We start from the raw sequence: 17,007 nt of genomic DNA, 5'->3' as shown, positions 1-17,007 counted from the left end.
GTAAAGATTAACCGAGAAATGGCATTACAGTTAAAAGAGACAGTATTTAAAACAAAAGATGCTATTCAACTGTTCAATTCAAAAACTTCGAAACTATATTCCATAAATATTCTTTTCAACCTTAAGGAATTAAATGATAAAATAAACAACATTATTGATACTATAGCCTTAGCAAAAGTAGGATTATTAAATGAAAAAATTCTATCAAAAAATGAAATTGAAATATTTAGGAGAGATTTAGAAAGAGAAAATATTACAGTTCACTCAAATTCCGAAGTCGTAACCTATGCCAAGACAGCAATCGCTACCAACCGCAAGAAGATCGTATTATTCATCAAGATGCAGAAGTTAGACCCCAGAATTTTTCGTAGAATCTATGTTTTCCCAACATTCCACAACCAACAACAAATCCACACCACAGAGAGATCTTTCATGATCCATCCGACACAGAAATTTATCGTCAAGAACCTAGAACCCATCATTTATCGAATTGAGGACATTGAAGTAACCGAGTCTACATGCATACCAAACCTAATAGATGCGAGACCAGCCACTTGCAACTATTCATCAAATCGCATACAGCAGGAGATTGTTCCCATCGATAAGTATTATTTACTGGTGAATTCAATTCAATGAGCAATTTCACCCTATCATCAGATTGCAGCACCAATAAAAGAATTCTCACTGGATCATATCTGATTCGATACGAGAATTGCACCACACGAATCAACAACATTTCGTATTCCGGCAGAACTCGAACCACTGCTGGAAATCCGGTCCACCTTCATCTGGACGGAATAGCTATTTCCAAGGACAGTCATATATTGAACCTTAGTATGGAACATCTCCACAAACTGCAAACAGAAACACGGAAAGATTTGGACTTACTCCGTTTAAAAAGCTACAGTCTGCATTTCCCACACTGGTTCCTTTTTGGAGGGATAACCATCCTTCCCATAATCAGTATCATTATTTTCCTCAGCATTTTCTCCCGCAGAACAACAAATATCAAACTAGAGACGATGCCAAACACCAACGATCATCGTGGAAAATCGGAACCTGGAAAAAACGTCGGAAACCTAAGTACATCATCATTTGGATATACGATGCCCCTGGAGGTTCATCACTTAGGAGGGGCGAGTTAACACCGGTGCCAACCGCAATTGGCAAATTCCATCGTCGGTGCTTTCGTCAGCATCTAGGACGGATGCACAGAACGGCAACAGCAGCGAGCTTCATCAGCATTCCGCAATCGGGCGATCGATTGTACTCCGGACTTGCATAGTGGACACTTTTTGCGAGTGCTAGGTTTTCTGTAGGAATTATTGATTGAATAAAGTAGTTTTTAGGTAGCAGCAGTAGTGAGTAGATCTTTTTTAAAAAGAACCTCCGACGCTCAAAACTTTAACTCGCGCAGCGAAACGAACCGACGGAGAATCGCAATTGCTGTGATCAAAGTGATTGGTGAGGCAGAAGGAAACAAGTCAGGTCTTTCATTATCACGACGTTCTTATGCATAATATAGTGTGACGTAACGTTGGATCATGTGTAAGAACACCGTGAGAACAAAAAAGTCGACTACATTCCTTCTGCCGCACCTATAGCAACGCACACGGCTCCCGCACTGACTGTTTCTTACTTTCTCACTCTAATCAAAATTTCCTTCGATGAGTGAGAAAACAGCACCCCGTCAATGCGAGCGAGAACGCGAGTTGCCAGATCATTGCACACAAAACCAACTTGAATTAATTCAAAACAAAAATACTAGCGAACCTGGCGGTGAGGGGCGGAAGGTGGACTAGAATTCTATTACAGAGAACCACATTATTTTAATTAATTTCTTCGGAGAAAGTCGTCTGTAACTTCGTTTGTGGTTTAACTCTGCTTAACGATGGTCATCACACTAGAATTGATCCCTCATCCGGTAAATCATCGGCTCTTGATCTGTCCATTTCCTCACACAATCTCATTTCCCAACTGTCCTGAAAGGTGCACGATGATTGCTGCGGTAGCGATAACCTTCCTATTGTCATTTCATTGAATAGAACTACTCCTGTTACCACTTGTCGTCCTAGATGGAAATATGAATTGGCAGATTGGGACAAGTATCAGAACGAAGTGTTCGATAATTTTACCTCTAACCCTCCCACTTCTCCGGAGGAGTTCGTCAAAACTCTGTTTGATATTTCCAAACATCATATTCCCCAAACAAGTGGTTCTCCTGGGAAAAAATCGGTACCATGGTGGAACCCTGAAGTGTGGGCTGCTATAAAACTTCGTCGTAAGAAACTCCGTGCCCTCCAGAAAATGACAAAAGGTGATCGTAAAAACTCCGTAACACATTTAGAATTCAAAACAGCCAGAAATGCAGCTAGAGATACCATCCGTCAGGCCAAACAGGACAGTTGGGAAAAATTTATCTCCGCTATCAATCCTGAAAGTACATCAAAGGAACTTTGGGATAAAGTAAACCGTTTGAGTGGTAGTAAAAGTCGACCCCCAATAAAAATACGTATAAATAATAATATCACTGATAACCCATCCACCATAACCGAACACCTCGCAGATCACTTTTCCCTGGCCTCATCTTCCTCCATATTTTCTGAACAGTTCTTGTTCCATAAAACAACCACTGACTGAGGCTTCTCCACCATGCTTTGATACTGATCTTGTCCTGGAATACAACAAAGACTTCACTTTCAAGGAACTGCCCACGCTGAGTAGGGTAAGTGGTTCATCCGCTGGACCAGACGACGTAGGCTATCCTCTTCTCAAAAATCTTCCCCTAATCGGTAAAACTATCCTTTTGTCTATGTTCAACCAAATATGGGACCAGGGAAAAATTCCCTCTGACTGGAAAGAAGGTCTAGTTGTTCCCATCCCTAAACCCGGTAAAGACAGGAATAATGCAGACAGCTACCGGCCTATCACTCTATTGAACTGTATTGGAAAGGTTTTTGAGAAGATGGTAAATAGACGACTCATTACTCAAATGGAGTCCCAAGGCTTACTCGATAATCGCCAGTTTGCTTTCCGGCCAGAAAAGTCCGCGGATGATTACCTTACGGAGCTAGAGGATCTCATTGATGGATACCTTGAAAGAGGTATGCATGGTGACTGTGTTTCTCTGGATCTGTCGAAGGCTTACGATCGTGCATGGCGTTTTCCCATCCTAAAGTCGCTCGAAGAATGGGGAATCAAGGGCCGCATGGGTCACTACGTTCAAAGTTTTCTTGACGATAGGAGATTCAGAGTCATCATAGGAAACAACCGATCTGAGGTCAGGTCTCAAGAGAACGGTATCACTCTTTCTCATCTGTATGCAATCCCTTTTTGATACTATTCCCCCCAATGTCCATATACTGGTTTATGCAGACGACATTACCATCATCACAGGATTCAATCCGCAGTCAATATTGTTGCCAAATGGGCTGATGAAAGAGGTTTCATCGTATCCCCTGAAAAATCCCAACTCCTCCATATTAGTAGCAATAGGAATAAGCTTAGCAAACTACCCCAACTAACCTTAAACCAGACCACAATAGAAGCAGGACAGACTCTGAAAATCCTTGGAGTTTACCTTGACCGGACTCTCAGCTTTAGACACCACGCAGACGTTGTTCGGAAAATCTCAGAGCGGCGGCTACAGGTCATTAGGACGATTGGAACAAGAATTCCATGTGCACGTAGAACATCCATCATGCAAATAGCTAACGGCTGGCTTCTGCCCAAAATCTTCTACGGTGCAGGTTTTTTCAGCAGAGGTGGCGATATCATAACCAAAAAGCTACGTCAGTTGTACAACAAGGCTTTCCGATCAGCATCCGGAGTTTTCATCACTAGTCCCTGTAGTATATACCAAATAGAGTGTTAGTTGAATTTAGCGTACTTTGCGCTACCGTCACTTGACAGTTCGAGTATCGAACCGATCGAATCGGGTTCACATATACAATCAAATATACAATGGATAAAAGCTAAAGAAAATATATTCTCGGGTCATTCGAATGTGACAGAGCAAACTAGGAAGTTCAAACTTTATTCTGGAATATTAAAGTGACGACGAGTTTGGCGAACTCTACGAGGTAGTTTAGGGCTTTAATTTCTGCGTGACAGCTCCAACCGTTTGAAAATCAGAGGTGAATGACCTTGCAGCGGTTAATAAGAAGACAATCTACGGCGTGGCGAAGGCATTTTATTTTCCCGAGTCGGCCATTGCTGGTAAAACACAGCGTCGGTTAATACATATATATTGTCCGATTGTGAACAGCTGCCTGGTTGCTGTCGTCCATCGATTTCGCTCAGTGCTGTTGGTTGGTGAATCTTCCCATTCCTTGTGGAAGGCTGACGAAGGCTGCTGCGGTACATATCGGTCCAGCATCTTTCCGTTCGTATTCCGATCGTTCGGTGTCATTGCATCGTAAACAGCTTACGGACTGGTTAGAGTCGGCAAAGGTCGAAGGATTTCAGTGAAAAGTTTAATCATGGCGCAGACAGCATCTGCGATGGCCACCAGCATCGAGCCTTACAGAAAAGGTGCATGCTTTACTGAATGGGCTGAACGCCTGGAATATTTATTCCTGATTAATTTGGTTCCTCAAGAACATAGAAAAGCCTATTTGGCAACTTTAGGAGGCCCAATTGTTTATTCTGAATTGAAATTATTATACCCTAATACGGATTTAGAGACAATAGCATATAAAGATATGATTGGAAAGCTTAAGGCTAGATTTGACAAAGTGGCGCCAGACATTATTCAGCGCCTTACTTTCAATAATAGGGTTCAACAAAGGGATGAAACTGTGGAAGATTTCGTACTAGCTGTGAAATTGCAAGCTGAGTTTTGTACTTTCGGTGATTATAAATCTATCGCCATCAGGGATCGCATTATTGCTGGAATTAAGGATAAAGCTCCCAGCAGCGGCTCCTTAATGAAGAAAACTTAACATTATCCACGGCTGAAAAAATTATTGCCACTTGGGAAGTGGCAGGAGCAAATACCAAAGGGTTAGCTGGTAACAATGGAGTAGAAAGAATAGGTGCGATAGCAGCGTCCAGTAAAGCTGTTAATAAATCGGTTAGCAGCACATTGGAAAAGCTTTTAGCAACATTAGAGTTGGCAAGGGCAGAAGACACAGATCAGGGAGAAGGACCTAGTAGGGGACCAGTTAAATCCAGACTTGGCTTTAAACCAACCAACCAGGAGGGACAACAGAAATACAGCGGACGTACAGGCCCATACAATCCCAGGATGCGAGGTGAATATCGAAATTATCAGGAGAGGCAAAAAGGACAATATGCTAATATTGTCTGTGATTTCTGTGGAGTCAAAGGGCATATAAAGCGTAAATGCTTTAAACTCAAAAATTTGAAAAGGTATGCAGTGAATTTCGTGGACCAGGAAAATATGGAGCATGGCAAGGACAATGGATTAGCAGAGTTGTTCAACCGAATGAAGGCAGCCGACTCTGACAGCGAGGATGATTGGGATGCAGGTACAAACTGGAAGCATTCCAATTATGGCGCATCGCAACCAGATACGGATATGTAACACTGACAACCAATACAAGCCGAACTTAGTGGTTCTTATGAGGCGCGATGAAGATACTGGCGAGATTCCCATACCACAGGATGAGGAGACAGAAGAGAGGATTGAGGCTCCTCCGATTGAGTTAAGGGTGAATCGAAAGCGTAAACGCGACGAAAACTTGGAGGTTCAGAATTTAGTTCCAAGAAGATCGAAAAGATCAAAGAAGACAAAGAAGGATGATATGTATGATTACTCTCAAAGTTGTGGAACACATAATGTTGTCGAAGAAATTTTAATTGTGAATTAGAAGGAAACTCATATTTTGAAATCATATAGCTAGTTTAATTGTCGGTAATGATCGAAGCAAGAGCATCCGAAGGGATGAGGAGTTGTAGTATATACCAAATAGAGTGTTAGTTGAATTTAGCGTACTTTGCGCTACCGTCACTTGACAGTTCGAGTATCGAACCGATCGAATCGGATTCACATATACAATCAAATGTACAATGGATAAAAGCTAAAGAAAATATATTCTCGGGTCATTCGAATGTGACAGAGCAAACTAGGAAGTTCTAACTTTATTCTGGAATATTAAAGTCCCATATCCGCTATAATGGCCGAGTGTGGTCAGCTCCCCTTCGAACATTATATAACAGTCTGCGTGGTGACTAAGGCTATTCGATGGTTAAGTCTGAAAGGTAGTCAAGAAGCCCCCTTAGTAACAAGAGCAAACGATCTGTTCAACTCCCTTACCAAACTAAATCTCCCTCCAGTTGCAGTGTTACCCAAAACCAAAAACAGCCCTTGGAACCAACCACCTCCTAAGATAGATCTCTCTCTTCTCCGAAAAGTAAAAGCAGGTGATCCCCCGTTAAAAATACAACAACACTTTAACAATCTCCGTTCAGAAAAATACAATAATTACTTCCACATCTACACCGACGGTTCCGTTTCTAATGGAAATCACTAGCGCATTAACCAGTATTAGTTCCTCCCTCCCTACATCTTGTTCCATCTTCAGTGCCGAAGCTTATGCCCTCATGAAAGCTTCCAACTTGAACCCTCCACAGTCTGAGAATCCAACTGTCATCTTTAGCGATTCAGCAAGCTGTCTCCGCGAAATGGACTCCAGTTCCATGAAACATCCTTGGCTCATGTCAGCAGAAACATCCTCCATAGCTAATCACGTCTCCTTCTGTTGGGTCCCAGGTCACTCTGGAATCCGAGGCAATGAGGAGGCGGACCGATTGGCTGGTGCTGGTCGAGAAATGAATCCCGAAACAGTTGATGTTCCTTCTATGGACGTTGTCAGATGGGTAAAGGACCAAATAAGGGAAAGCTGGGATCTTGAATGGTTCAATAGCCGAGGTTTCGCCCTAAGAAGAATCAAACAGTCTACATCTCGTTGGCCAGATAATAAAAACCCCAAAGACCGCCGTATTCTTTCCAGACTTAGAATTGGTGCTACCCGTCTTACCCATAGCTACAGAGTTACCAAAGAGGAACCTCCAAACTGCATCACATGCGGTGTCCCCCTGTCCATCCCCCACCTTTTGTTAGATTGTAGAGCCTACAGTACCGAACGTTTGACTTATAATCTAGATACAACCATAGAGGAAGTTTTATCACCACCCACTGAACAGAAGCTGGTGGAGTTCTTGAAAGCAACCGGATTGTATTACCAAATTTAATTGAAGCAAACAGGGACGAATGACCGTTGACGGTTAAAGTCCCGTTAAAACAAAGACACACGCTTCTGCTCATTACCGCTTCGGACGGCGTGGCGCTTGGTCCTGCAGTAAGCAGGAGCAAGTCAGTGGTTAAATGTGATTTGGGTCGGATTCAACTAAGGGGCTTTCATTAACTACAAGGGAGGGAGAGAGAGGGGGAGGGGAGGAGGGTGGCAAGAGTCCCAAAAAATTGTCTACGTAGTTGATGAACAGTCGCGAGTTTGAACCATAACCGAAACATTGAAATACTTGAAAAATTTAAGATAAAGTTTAATAATCAAACATGCATGACATACATCAATTTTGCATAGTTCTACGTCATACTGCGGTCGTGTCTAGGACACAACGCTTTAATTTTTTGTCAGTGTGCCGATTGTGCCGGTCATAGAGCAAGCTGCGATTGTTTTAAAAATACCCATCCCGGCAACCCGGTATTTCTGACATCTTGAATGTTTTGGTTTAAAATCGGAACGAGGATGACGCGGGAAGTGGCGGGTCCGCAAAATTGTGGCGTTTTGTGTTCATAGGATAATAAAAGTCCTGCGTTTTAGGGTTTTATAATGCTCTCAATGGCAGACCAGAAACCTAGCCTTTAGTGATGTGAAAAGCAACGGTCTATCAGCGGCCGGAAAGAGTTGGAACCGGCGGGGAACATTGTTTGAGACCGACTATAGAGGATGATGAATAGACTTCTGTAGTTTGTTTTGTGTGAGTTGCAGCATTATTTGAATTGAAGATAATAATGCGATGTGATTAACTGCCTATTTCTCTTGAGCCCTCTCTAGAACTTACATTTCGTACTTAGATCTATAAGTGAACTGCTTGTGTGAGTTCCTCTGGTATATTCAATTAGAGGATGTTCCTGAATATACAGTCAAACTGTACGTAATGTTGTTAACAACTTCAATGACAGTTGTCCCACAGTGCTCCCATTTTATTTACAACAATTCAATACCTACGAGATTGTGGCGAATTTGTGCCGAAGGATGGATGTGGCCAAGCTGTGCCAAATATAATTTCAGCACAATGTGATGAGTGACTTACCCCTCGTGATGGATCCACCTCTTAGAAAGACTTGAGCTGGACGATTTATCTTTAAGATAATTAAGCATATCATTTTTACCAGATTATCAAACAAAAGTAAAATGGTTACATTTCTCTACCGATTGCATTTAATGAAGATTATGGGAAAAATATCAAAAGATCCGAACTACTTGATTTTATTTTTAAAATGATGTCCGCCCTCACCCCACTGTGGCGTGTTAGTAGTGGCGGCGGTGTTTTACTCCAACACCAACCAACCGACGACCGTCTACGGCCGTATAGACGATTGTTCCACTAGACGCGAACAAACATCGAACACCTGATTACATATTATTCTTTTAATTAGCTAATTACACCTGTTTGCTTTTCATTATTGCTTCTGCAATGCTACGGCGGAGTCTTCTTCGTTATTGGTACTTGGTGCGGCTTCGCCGTCGGTGATTGCATGAAGAAATAGCAAAATAATGCTTGCAATTGGTAGGTGCATGCGTACTTACACTTCTTTGCTTATTTTGACTAAGCATATCATAGGGGAATTCGCGTATTCTAGTCAATCTAAGCAGCTTCTGCACTTCTTTTAGAAGTTTCAATGACGTATTTGTTTGTTTACCTTTATTTGCTGCTTGCTTCTCCATCCTTTCCAATCGACAGAATTTCCAAAAATCTTTGAACCGTTTGAAGACGTTTTTAAAATACTCCAAACTTATCAGGTGAGTGTGACTATTGTCGTAGGCAGCCTCTTTTTCTTCGGTAACCTTTCTATTTCAACTGTGTGTTAATCAGCTGTTCCATTATCGGTAGGTTGAAATCAACCGCATTTTATGATGCGGAAAATCTGTTCAGTCGTAAAAATGTAATCAGATTGATGCTGATAGATTATCGAAAAGTTAACGTGCTCACCCCTAGAATGGAAGATTGAGCTGTAAGAAGAAAAAAAATGATTTTCTCATAATAATTTTCAATGATCTGTAGGAAAATAACTGAAATAAATAAAAACAAAACCCTATAATCGAAGCTCGAGGTACCAGTGTTCACTCAGCTGTCGACAAAAGCAGGCCACTCTCGATGTGTGCCCCGCAATCGTCTGTTTTCTCGGCAGCAACCATTTATGTGGTCCTCCTCACTGGAAAGCAACCGTTTTGTGATGAGTGTGTGAGTGTTGACCACGTTTTGCGTCCATTGCTGCAATGGAAGCGCTTTGCCCAACGATGGCGTAACTGCCATACAATGAAACCACTGGAATCGGCTCCAGTTCTGATGGAGGAGACTTTTTGGATAGCGGAAGATGAAGTGTTTATTGCGTTGTACCTTTTGACTATAGTTTTAAGATGTATTGTATAGAGACCAAGAATCCTCGGCTCTGTAAAGTTAATTCGGTTGAGCCTTATCAAATAAATTAATGAACAAAAAAAAAAGCACGAGGTACCAATTGATATGCGTCTTTAAGCTTTATTTCTTTTGTTTAGAATTAACCTACGCTTTGCGAGGGAAGGTGCTTGGAAACCTTTTGTTTACAAATGCTGATGGGCCCTTTTCTATTGTTGCTCCAGAAATAATGACCCGAAAAATTCAGATAAAGCCTAGTATACAGTCAAATACAGTTCAAAGCGAAGTGAAATTTGAAGCAAGTGAAAAATGCGAGGGGAATCAACTCTGCACACTGTGCCGAAACACAGTATGACCATAGAGGTAACTCTAAGACTAGTAGGTCCCGAAGAAACGTGCTCAACTTTTTGGCTCAGCTCTGGTATCTTCGGTCCCAAGCTAATCGATTCACCCCTCGGGACATAGGAAAATCCAATAACCCCTCATTTTATCTGTCAAACTTTCATAGCGAATCAAAACAAACATTGTGTAGTACTAGAACTTTTACTAGAATGGGATACGTTAATCGTTTGCTTGGGACCAATAGGCTAGTCAAGTAGTGAGCCAATTAAAATCGTTAGTTTCGTATTGATTGTTGGTATGACACACTGTTCGGCACGTTAAGGCACACGCTGATACGTATGACACGAACAATATAATATAAAACGGCAACACTGTTGAGTGCTGAAGTTTTTCTAATCGATTTACCCGTTTATAAGGTTTGTTTACTCCAAATGAAAATATCGGTCAATACTGGTGTAACAGTGCTTAATCCTAGATATCTAAAAGTTGGGATGTTCCAAGTTTGGTGCCGTTTTTAAAATGGAAGAGGCATGGGATGAGATAAGTATTGTCAAAAGTTTTACTCGATTGAAAAATTATTAAATATAATATACAAACTCAACGTTTAGGTGCACTCTTGGAAACAGTTGGAGTATGACCAAATAAATCTCCACATCAAGCATATTAAGAACACTGTTGCCACAGGGGCACTTGCTCAACCGCCCGGCGAACTGGCAACCGGTCCAATCAACTGTGCCTAGCAGACCGCCAGTCTATGTGCGACGGGATGATCGACAGCATAAACGTCACCTAAAAAAAAAGACGTCATCCTTTGAGTCAAGCAGACGAAGAATCATGCGGGTGAAAAGTATTTTTCTTAAACTAGTGCGTACGGTAAATAATCCTAAATCTACAGTGTGAATTTGAACCTAATTATACTGATTTCTACCTAGACTAACACTAAAACTAGGACTAAAGCTAAGTTGGACAGCCAGTGAAAAGGCCTGTGAAGGAAGGGCCACTGATTTGTAAGTGGTAACCTATAAATCTAAACCAGCATTGCTAAACTAACCCTAACTTAAATTTCTAGTTTGAAGCGATACTAAAAGGAAATAAACGCTGTTCAATAACAGTGCCGCGCCTTTTTATTTGGCCGTACCAACAAACACAAACATTAATGTGTCAGTCAGAAAAAAACATTAATTTGCTTTACAACTTTGTCTAAGATGTAATTTCGATCGAAAGTGTCGTTTCCGTGCTACAATTTTTTGAAAAATTTCAAAGACGCCATTTAAAAAAACATATCCAAAATGGCCAAATTTAGCAAAAATGTTAATCATTGCCCATGACAAACAATTATGCAGAAGGTCGAGTTTTTTTTCCGTATCGTCATTTGGTGTGGAACTGGTCATCTGCGATCTTCTTTGAAATGGTGGCCTCTCCAGCTTCGAGAACGTCAAGGCGGTTCCATCTGTTTCCAGGAAACTGCGCAAACTTTTTTTCCTTAATTTGTTTTCCGTCGATTTTGTTTTCCGTACTGAGCATCAATGCTACCGATGCCAGGGAGGCAGCTTCTACACCTGGACCCTACCTTCGACCCATCAACTATTGGACCGGAGACCAACGGATTTCTTTCCCTTGAGATTGTATGCCTCAGAAAATCCCAACACCGCCGACTGGGATTGAACAAAGGCCCATTGAAGTGAGAGCACCGACAAACCGACATGAATGATCACACAAATTACAAAGAAATTTCTGAACAAAGCACAAAATTGACATCTGCCGCCGTGTTCGCGGAAATTATTTACCCTAGCCACGATAACGCGTAAAAAAAATATGAGTTGGTTCGTGTCTAATGTATTTCGGACACATTATGTTTATCTAGATAAAACATTTCTATGGTTTTGACAGATGGGATCGCTGCACATTTGAATTTGATTCTCGATCAAGAGTTAAGTTTAAGTTTCATGTCGGATTGTCGGTGGCAGTCACGCTTACCACTACACCGCCGGCACCGCTACTGCACGAACTTGTTAGAAGTTCTAAGAACTCCAGAGAAATCAAGAAAACTTCAGAGAAGTTCAAATATGCTGAGAAAAACGGTGGATATTTTAAAGAAATTCCAAGAGCCCCAGACTGGAGATCTTTACACAGGCTCAAAGAATCTTCAGACTTCTGGAGAACTTGGAAGATCTGTAAAGGTTAGTTACGATAAATTTAGGACAGCTCTATGGCTTCCAGGAAAATTTTGATAAACTTTAGGATGTGTTTGGAATTCCAGGGTAATCCTGAAAAATTCAGGAAACTTCATACATATTTTGAAAGCTTTACAGAATTCCACATTTTGAATGAAGCTTGTGAAAGCTTCCGGGAATCTTCGAGATCATCAAAGGAGAAGATAAGTGAAGTTCAATCAGTATAAGTAGAAACTCAGGAAATTACCGATAAATTCAGCAACGTCCAGAGAATTTTTAAGATTGTTTAGGTACAGGGATGTTCAGAGTACTTCAAGGATGATCAGAGAACTTCAGAGCAGTTATATTAATCAATTGTAGGAACTTTCAGGAATGTTCGAAAAATTTCAGGGAAGCTCATCAGTGGTGTTGAGTACTTGGCACTGATGAAGTCTGCAAGTAGTAGACGAAATACGCGTATCTGTCAAAAGATAAGCAATTATAACGGAATTTAAAGGAAATAAACCAACCCACTCAAAGCTGATTACAGTTTTTTTCATCGCCAGGGGCTGGGACCTTCATCAGGACTAGTTTTTGTTTTAGATCGTAAAACTTTTTGCGCTGAATGGAAGACGGTACAAATTACTATCCCATAAAGAATGCTCGGAAGAATGTCAAATCCAAAGACTGAAACGTTTAACATGAAACATCCTAGCGTTTTAAAACGGCGCCGGTGGTGTAGTGGTAAGCGTGATTATCTCTCACCCCAGCAGGCCTGGGTTCAATCCCAGTCGGCGCCGCCGGGATGTTCTGAGGCATAACATCTCTGATCACGCCTTCCTTCGGATGGGAAGTAAAGCCGTTGGTCCCCGGTTCATGAGTTGATGGGTCGCGATAGGTAGGGTCCAGGTGTGGGAGCTGCCTTCCTTGGCACGTCGGTAGCATTGGTGCTCAGCACAGAAAACAAGATCGACGGAAAAAATAAACCAAAGGAAAAAAATCCTAGCGTTTTGATCCGTCGCACAGTGGGGTATTTATTAATTCTAGCTGTCCAAAAATATTTAACCACTCTTACTTGTCACATACATCTTATTGTTGAAGGATAGTAAAATTATTTGGTCAAAAAAGGGTGGAGTCATGTTTTGGAGGGGGGGGGGTGGGAGGGTCATGTTACAATGATGTTTTTTTTTTAAATTTGTAAGTCGTTAAGTATTCTTCGGATTTAGTTACCGTCAAAGGATGAAATGTTGGGAACTAATTATACTTTTAATAAAAAAAATATAAAAATACACTTACACCTGCGGTCAATAAAAAAACACGAAGGTTGAGCTTTGTTTACAAAATTGCCAAATTTGACATGTTGTAACTTTGTTCTGTTCTGATAAATTGAGCTGAAATTTTGACACAGAACCACAAATATGTTGAATTGGGTTTTGTTTTCGCTGGCGCTGATTTCATCTGTTTTTCGCATATTTTTTAATTGTAGGTACCAAATCAAACAAATATTAGTTTTTGCGTATGGATAAGTGAAAGTAAAGATCTATCACGTCTTAAGAAGTTTTTTTAGTGATATTTTTATTAACGTGAAAAATCTGGGACAAGAATTTGTTTCGAGTAGCTGTGTTGCTGTGGTGTCGCATCGGTCGGTTTTTCATTTCGCTTGTTTTTGGTGCTTTGCCTCCCTCCCAAGAAGAGTTTTACCGGGTATTTTTTTTCTTTTCTTGGTGTTGGCGTTCGGCCGGAGGATGCACGCGAATGAGGTGTCAAGCAAAAATTCGGTGCAAATGAAAAACTTCGAATGTGATTCAAAATGTCGTGTTGGGTTGTAAAAACAACACGGAAGATTTTTTCGATTACCCCGAGTAAACAAACCAGTCCTTTTTCGGAGGCAGAATTTGGTGAGATCCATCTGATTTATTAGCAATCATAAATGCATATTTCCATATATTACTAAATACGCGCCAGATTTCGAAACATCACATTTCGAAATCTGGAAGTGTGGTTGCAGTACCATTATTTATATGATAACGGTAGTGTTTACATGCGGGGCTTATTGTATGTGAAAGTGACCTCGGAATGGACGTGAATGACCAGGCATTCTGAAATGGGTTGCTGAATTTGCTATCGCTTTCTAACTCCCGAACTTGCTTTAAATTATTACATCAAGGATTGTTGTAAGCAAATTTCTTCCATAATACCACTGCCGGCCAGTGGGGGTTAGATTGAATACACACATACACACAGAACCACAACTCCTGCAGAAATTGGCGATATGGCTATAAATGTTTAAAATAATAGTGTTTTTGATATACGAAATATTTCAAGATTCCTATATTAAATTATTTTTCGTATACGCAAAATTCACCATAGTTTGGTTCTGCATAGCAATATTTAATTGAATATAACAAAACAAAATTACATAAAATTTGGCTAATTTACATGATGCTATGATGCTATGTTTTTGGCTGCAGATGTAAAAATTTATAAGAAAATAAAATATTGAAGATTTTTTCAACACTTTACAATCAGTCATTGTTAAATAAGTTCAGCTAAAAAAGAACAAGATATTTATATTCAGATTTCAGATTTGAAGTGAAAGTTGATGGCATCCACAAATGGCCGCTATTTTGTTTATTTTGCCTTGCCACTTCGAATTTTTGGGGGCACAGATCTCAGAAACTAAAAGGATTTCGTATGCCAAATTATAAAGGGTGATACGGTCAAAATTTGGTCAAGGGAAAACGCGTGTAAATCGGTGAAATCGTTTATTTAAAAAATCAAATTAAATTTCTTTTTCAAGTTCAATTAGTATAAAATTCAGGAAAAATATTCAGTTAGGCTTCCGCTTTTCCAAATCCGAATTGCCGGGCCTTACGCTTGACCCCTGCCATCAGATTTTGTACAGCCACCTTGTCCACCTTCTTCGCCGCAGAAAGCCAGTTTGCCTTGAACTGCTGCTCGCCCTTAGCAGTTTTTTTGGTCTTCTTTAGGTTCCGCTTGACAATAGCCCAGTATTTCTCAATTGGGCGGAGCTCTGGCGTGTTGGGAGGGTTCTTGTCCTTGGGAACCACCTGCACGTTGTTGGCGGCGTACCACTCCATGGCCTTTTTACCGTAATGGCAAGATGCCAAATCCGGCCAAAACAGTACGGAACAACCGTGTTTCTTCAGGAAAGGCAGCAGACGTTTATTCAAACACTCTTTCACGTAAATTTCTTGGTTGACAGTGCCGGAAGCTATGAAAATGCTGCTTTTCAAGCCACAGGTACAGATGGCTTGCCAAACCAGATATTTCTTTGCGAACTTTGACAGTTTCATGTGCTTGAAAACATCTGCTACCTTTCCCCTTCCTTTTGCCGTATAAAACTCCTGTCCCGGAAGCTGCTTGTAGTCGGCTTTGACGTAGGTTTCGTCGTCCATTACCACGCAGTCAAATTTCGTCAGCATCGTCGTGTACAGCCTCCGGGATCGCGCTTTGGCCGTCGTATTTTGTTTATCATCGTGATTTGGAGTCACCACCTTCTTGTAAGTCGATAGTCCGGCTCGTTTTTTGGCTCGATGCACGGTTGTAGATGATACACCCAGCTTATTTGCGGCATCTCGGAGAGAGAGGTTAGGGTTTCGCTTGAAACTACCGGCAACTCTCTTTGTCGTCTCAGCGGCTTCCGGTTTTCGATTTCCCCCCGATCCAGACTTCCTGGCTGTCGACAAACGTTCCCCAAACACTTTAATTACATTTGTAACGGTTGATTTGGCAACTTTTAGCGATTTTGCCAACTTTGCGTGCGAGTAGCTCGGATTTTCGCGATGCGCGAGCAAAATTTTGATACGCTGCTCTTCTTGCTTGGACGGCATTTTGACAACTGAAGAGTGAATTCCAGAATCAAAATAGGAGCAACACTCTACACACACACACCTTCAAAATGAGGGGTGTTCAGGTTTTTTAAATGCAAAATTGAAAGAAATACGTCAAGTTGATATTGACCAAATTTTGACCGTATCACCCTTTATATGACAAATCATATAAAGTTCATTGGACACATAACGTTCATGTGATTTAGTGGTGCAATTTCAAATTATGGGATCACATGAAAGTTATGTGTAATTCACATGGATATTTTCCACTGGTTATGTGATTTATTTTATGAGTGTAGGCACAGACTGAGATGTGCAGAGTTGAGTTCCCCTTGGAAAAGTCATAAAATTTCGCTAACGAAAAAGGTTGTGCAAAAATTGTTGTGGATCATTTTTCAATTTGCTCTTTCCGCAGTTCACAGTTCACGTCACGCGGCGCCGAATGGGATGGAACAAAGGCCCGTTGGAGTGAGAGGGTGTGAGGCAGTCACGCTTACCACCGGCACCGCTATTGCACGAACTTTTTAGAAGTTCTAAGAACTCCTGGGAAATCAAGAAAACTTCAGTTGAAATATGCTGAGAAATACTGTGGATATTTTATATGAATTCCAAGAGCTTCAAACTGGCTAGGTCTGGAGATCTTTAGAGAGGCTCACAGATCTTAATAGCTGTCAAAATATCTGCAGGAAACTGCAGACTTCTGAGGAAGAGTTTGAAGATCTTTAAAGGTTAGTTTCGATAAATTTAGGACAGCTCTATGGCTTCCAGGAACATTTTGATAAATTTTAAGAAATTCTTGGAGCTCCAGGGAAATCCTGAAAAATTTAGGAAGCTTCATACATATTTTGGAATCTTTACAGAATTCTAGACTTGAATGAAGCTTAATGATAACTGTGAAAGCTTCCGGGAATCTACGAGATCATCAAAGGAGAAGATCAGAGAACCTCAGTGCAGTTCAATCAGTATAAGTAGAAACTCATGAAATTACCGATAAATTCAGCAACGTCCAGGGAAGTTTTAAGATTTTTAGG

Source organism: Ochlerotatus camptorhynchus, unplaced genomic scaffold (assembly GCF_037179485.1).
Source record: "Ochlerotatus camptorhynchus isolate MF236.1 unplaced genomic scaffold, CSIRO-AGI_Acam_v1.1 ptg000023l, whole genome shotgun sequence".
NCBI lineage: Eukaryota > Metazoa > Arthropoda > Insecta > Diptera > Culicidae > Ochlerotatus > Ochlerotatus camptorhynchus.
This window is presented reverse-complemented; position numbering follows the sequence as displayed.